Source organism: Callionymus lyra, chromosome 3 (genome assembly GCF_982586985.1).
Source record: "Callionymus lyra chromosome 3, fCalLyr1.hap1.1, whole genome shotgun sequence".
NCBI lineage: Eukaryota > Metazoa > Chordata > Actinopteri > Syngnathiformes > Callionymidae > Callionymus > Callionymus lyra.
The window spans coordinates 40,202,666-40,208,665 of record NC_141820.1 but is presented as its reverse complement, the minus strand read 5'-3'; the positions used below and the strand labels follow the sequence as shown (position 1 = coordinate 40,208,665).

At 37.3% G+C, this 6,000-nt stretch overlaps 1 protein-coding gene across 2 annotated transcripts in view; it reads left to right on the top strand.

Moving 5' to 3' along the window:
* The first annotated feature begins 4,391 nt into the window (after positions 1-4,391).
* The window catches only part of mpped1 (metallophosphoesterase domain containing 1), a 50,156-nt gene continuing 48,547 nt past the window's right edge, over positions 4,392-6,000 (top strand). For both annotated transcript variants that reach the window (XR_015710775.1, XM_087787982.1), the window contains exon 1: positions 4,392-4,502. The gene's annotated coding sequence lies outside the window, so the exon portion shown is untranslated. The remainder of the gene's footprint in view (positions 4,503-6,000) is intronic.

Below are 6,000 nucleotides of genomic sequence, written 5' to 3'. Positions count from 1 at the left end.
GGTTTCCTTTGTTTGGAATATAAGCTTTATCAGGAATTTGACTTATGAGGACTAAAATCTAAATTGATCTAGTGACCCAGATGTACCTTGATTTACTGGCGTCTCTGCACAATAGGGAATACATTTTCCCAGTTGGCTTATATAGATGGTGGAACTGATGTAAAGGACTCGCACTGTCTTTAAAGTGCAACTCCTTTTAATGTACAACTGTTGGATAGGAAAGCACTTCAAATCAACTTAGATATTCATATAAACACTGCTATAGTGATAAGCAATTTGTACATGTTATCCTGCATGACAAAGTCATTTACTAAATGACGTTAGATAAGATAGATTTTGTTTATTACAATTAGTTACAGGATAAGTTACTAGATAACCCTTTACTTCATTTATGTTGAATCCTTGGTGCCAAATGACAAAACGTAGGCAAACATATGATCTCATACTGTTTCTTAATTAGTTGTTTTATGCTAAGCTCAATTGGAGAAGCAGCATCTCTTGTAATCTTGTAATTTGTATGTACTGGTTAATAATTTATTAAAGACAACTTCAGTTTTCTTTTTATTCATCTCAAAATCTGGAATTAGGTACAGTGAAAGAAAAAAAGTGTAGGTATGGTCTCTTAAAAAAACACCTACTTAAAATCTGTTTGTGGAAAGGAAACTTACTACTAAAGTTGTTTTGCACATTTCCTCTGTTATAAGGACTTTCAAAGATGGTAATAAAAAGACAAGTTGTTTGTTTCAACTCCTCTTTTAACGTTTGTTTTAAGCTAAGCTAACTGAGACACAAGCCGGAAACCGCTGTTAATAAATGTCAGAAAAGTGGTTTGTACTTCTACTACTCTTTTTTATAGTTATGATTTTAATTAGATCATTTGTTTTTTGATTATAATATTTCTATTGTCATTTGTATTTATCATTATTACTCTTTTGTTATTTTTGTGTAACGTGTACTCATGTCATTATGTGTAACTATGTATCTTTTAGGTTACTGTGGCAAATTTCCCCAATGTGGAAGAATTAAGGTGCATCAATATCAATGAATGATTCCAAATCAATGCTAAATAAGTAAGAGCCATTTACCATTTCATCTTTACACCATAAAAATAAAAGATTTTTATTCCATTAGTGGATTGCCGGATGTGAGACTAAAAGGACTTTAGGAAGTATGAAAGATGAAAATATTTGATTTGTATTTTCAGTCCAATGCATCCAAAGTTATTGGGGGTTCCAGTTTTTGTTTTAATAGCTGTTGAAAACCATTAGTAAACTTTAAGAAACACCACTTTACACCTAACCACTGTCCCCTATGGGCTAAAAACACATTTCAAATACATAAATAATTATAACTTGATGGGCAGAACAAGGTTTTTTTAGGATGTGCCAACACACATTCATGAACGTCAAACAATAAAGAAATCATCTTCAGCATCATTTTTAACCCTTGTGTTAACTGAGATGAAGGTGCCCTTGATGCCTGGAAAAAAATGTGTTTGTGGTATCCCTTCTGCTGTCTTGTGGTCAAGATAAACAACCTTCGCCCTTGCATATGTATATATGTAAGCCAGGGAGGTCACCTTGAACCTGAGATAACACAAGGGTTTAAAAGCCCCTAAATGAGCAGGTTACGAGTAGCTCATTAATACACCAGACACTTGGAGTAGAGCTAGGACATTTTAGGTGGTTTGAATGAACAAGACCGAATCAAACCAAGTCAAACCCACTCTAGCACAGGGCAGCAGACATCAACATTCAACGTCTGATAGCAAGTCAAGAGCAGAAAACAAACTGAGAGACATGCATCAACGTCTCCAGCAGCATCACATTTAAATAATGTGACACGAGGAAGTTTGTGTTTTGGTTTCACGTTTTCTGTGCCATTAAAAAACCATCAGCGACTGTATGCAAACTGACGGATAGCAGCAGTTAATGATTGAGTGCGCACGACTGAATCACTGTAACTCCGTTGCTCATTTATCATATTTGACAAGCAGATCTGATATTTCCTCTACGTGATCTTCCCCTGCCGTCCAATCACAACACGACATCTGCACGCCAATGCTGCAGCGCCAGACGTTGCTGATGCTGTTTCCCTAATTTCTCGCTATCTGGTGGCTCTGCTGCAAAGTGAAGTGATAAAGAGTGAACCTGGCAGACAAGTTTGTGTAATTACAAAATGATGACATTTGTGGCAAGCATGTGAGGACAGTGTGTTTCAGTGTTCAGTGTGAGTATCACACGTCGCCGTAAAGAAAGCTTACTCACTTACGTGCATCTGGTGAAAAATCTACTCTCTAAGTTACATTTTATATACGGCATCTTTCTTTGGATCGTCGAAGATGTGTATTTTTCATTCTTAGATTTTTCAGGTGAACATGGTGTATTTGATTTGATTTCTGTTGCTAGCTTGTGATCAAGAATGTGAAACTCAACATGGGAATCTTGTCTTGTTATCTTTGAATAGCAGTAAACTTAAATGACGAGTGCATGCGTGTGTGTGTGAGTAAATAGAAGGTCATCAGAATCAGAATCAGAAGTCTTTATTGCCATTATTAGTGGAGAGGGTGCACTAATTATGAATGTGCTTTGGTCAATTGTGCAACATCAAACATCAAGCTATAAACATAAATACAAGCCGATCCACCTCCCTCCTGTAGCCTTATCAAGTTTGCAGATGCACCACCCTCATTGGACTCATCTCGGACAGGGATGAGTCCAATGAGGGTGGTGTCGTCTGCAAACTTGATTAGTTGAACAGACTGATGGCTGGACGTGCAGCAGTTGGTGTACAGGCAGAAGAGCCAGGGGGAAAGAACACAGCCCTGAGGGGATCCGGTGTTGAGGGTCGAAGTGTCCGAGACAGTTGTCCCCAGCCTCACATGCTTGCTCTGGTCCATCAAGAAGTCTATGATCCACCTACGGAGGATGTCACGCACATTTAGCTGGTAGAGCTTTTCTTTGAGCAGAGACAGAAGGATGGTGTTGAATGCAGAGCTGTAGTCCACAAACAGGATCCTGGCATAGGTTCCTGGGGAGTCCCAATGCTGTAGAAGGAAGTGGAGGGCCAGGTTTACTGCCGTCTACAGTCCTGCTGGCTCTGTAGGCGAACTGCAGTGGATCCAGTGAGGGTTTTGAGGAGCAGAAGTACCAGAAGTACCAGGCGTTCAAAGGATTTCATGACTAGTGACGTCAGCGGCAGCGGCCTGTAGTCATTCAGTCCTGTGATCCTGGGTTTCTTGGGAACAGGAATGATGGTGGAGCATTTGAAACAGGACGGGACGTGCAGGACTCCAGGGACGTGTTAAAGATGTCTGTGAACACCGGAGTCAGCTCACTGGCACAATGTTTCAGAGTGGACGGGGAAACATTGTCTGGTCCCGGAGCTTCACGGAGTCGCGAACTGTCTGTAGATGACCCTCTCCAAGATTCGGAGGGCAGAGGAGGGGGGGAAGGGGGCTCTCATCCATGCAAGTTACTGTTATTTGTTATCCATTTTACCAGCAGATGGTGCTGTAACTCCAGCATGTATCACTGACTACTCATCAACTTAGGTCGATCTACATTAGGTTGTCTTAATAAAAATATTTGTAAAAATATTTTTTAAATGATCCATGAAAATAAAAAAAATCATATTTGAAGCCTGGATGTCGAGAGTTTATTTTTCCATTGTACTAACGTTATTTTTGTAATTTGGTCATTTTTCAAACTCAAAAACATGAAATGACGAGTCAGGTCGGAAATCTTCTGCTTTCCTATAACATTGTATTTCTGTTATTTCTTTATATTCGTCAGTTTGTTGTTTATATACTTTGAAAAATCCAGAGTTATACAAAACATATATCTACTTGTTGTTGTTGCGCATATGTGAGACCACATGAGGGACTCAGAGTAGAGATAAAGAATCCTGGGCTACTAGTGGACTCATACGTTCATATCTTTTTTCCTTCACCACGATAAATTCCTGTTTTTTTTCTCACATCATTGGAAATCCATTTCTTTCAGATTCTGATATAGTTTATTAAATCAGACCCAAGTAGTTTGAATGTGGAATGGATCTTCTAACTTCTGTGCTAAACGGTAGCATTCCTTTATTTCCCAAATTTATTTTAAAATGAGGGGAAAATTGTGGGCAGAAACTTTGAACCAGTCCTGTCCTGTTTGTAAACTACTTCACAGCTTTGAGCGTCGATGTCATCTCAGCAGGTCAGAGTAGTTCTTGTCACAGTGACCACAGTACCAGGAAAGAAACTTGAAGCTTCTGTCTTCTGAGTTCAACTGTGAGGAAGGCAATGATGAGCAGAAAGATGCAAAGAGGCGGAGATCTAGCAAGAGAGGGAAGCAAGTGTACGGAGAGAGAGGGGATTATGCTGAAGGGGGGACGTGGGGAAAATAAGGTGAAGACACAGAGAGAGAGAGAGCTACTCTGTATGTTCCTGACCAAAGCATCGCTCCTCACACTCTCGTCGTTTCTTCCAGCTCCTCTCCTCCATCACTGCTGCGGTAAGTTTTCTCCACTTCACCTACAAGCGGTGTGTGTCCGTGTAGTGCAAGATCGCATGCGCGTGCATAATTTTTAATGCTTGCATTTACAACACAAATTTGGTTTACATGCAGGATGATGATTTAGAGACTGATGCACAAGAGAGATTTTTCTGGTTCATAAAACATTTTATTCTAGATTTTGAGAGAAACTTTTGAACCAAAAACACGTGTTTTATTGCTTTAAGTTTAAGTGAAATAATACTCAGTCCTTAATTATACGATGATGATTATTATTATTAAGAATATCTGTCAGCAAACGTACTTTTTTCGTCGTACAATATTTTTAATATTAACATGTCATTGGAAAACATATTGTAATTGTAGACTGAGCAGAGCGCGATTTCTTCGGGATAATATTCAATACATATTCGTTACATTACACACTTTCAAATTCAATTAAATTTTCTTTCTGAATACTGTCATAAATCTTTCTGAATATTGTCATAAATTATTTGATTTTGTTTTGAAAAAAAAAAATCACAATTGGTATTTTCTATTGAACCAACGCTGACCTTTGCATGCATAGTTATAAATAAAATAAATAATAAATAAAACACAACACACCCTGAATCAAAAGACTCCTATTTGTATATTAACTAAAAATTAAACTTGCTCCTAAAATGCCTTTTTTTAACTGAAAAAAAATGCTCTTACTAAACATAAATAAAACAGAAACATCAAATTAAAATAATTTATATTTAACTGTTCTTTGATTGTATATTAGACACACACACGGCCATAGATTTTGACTAAAGATAAATTGGACGGACCGTGTTTTTTTTAGATTGACGTGGAATAATATCAGATTACAAACAAATATAACACATCAAACAGGTTTTAACCAGCACTAGAAGAAGAAGAATGTAAAGACATGTAACATGTGAGATGTTACAGGGCAAAACATGTGATGAAGCAAAGTTTTATTAAGATTATTTAAAAAATGTATACAAAACCACAGCAAAACAAGGGAAAACATGGACATTTAAATTGGGTTTATGTTTAGCAACACACTGACATAATACTTAAAACAATAGAAAATTAAATTAAATTAAAAAAAATACAAACAAAGTTGCAGCAGAAATAAAAACATAACAGGTTAAAATGAGCAAACAGTTTCCATGCAAGAAAGAGCAAACTCAAAACATAGGAAGACGAGCTTAACGTGTTAAAGTGGAAAAAGACAAATCAAGAGAGATTTTAGCTTGAATAAAATAATGACACTTATTAAAAGACTTATGAGAAAATTCAAAATAAGATCTATTTTTTTTTTTTTAAATGCACTAAACAGTGAACAGCAACACAAGATGAGCCGTGTCAATACATTCACACCACAAGAAACAACGGTGAGTCGAATTGATACTAGACACGATATGTCAGGACCACTAATAAGACCGTTGGGAACACCTGACATGACGAGGTATGACAAAAAGAACATGTTTACAGCGATCAAGAACAT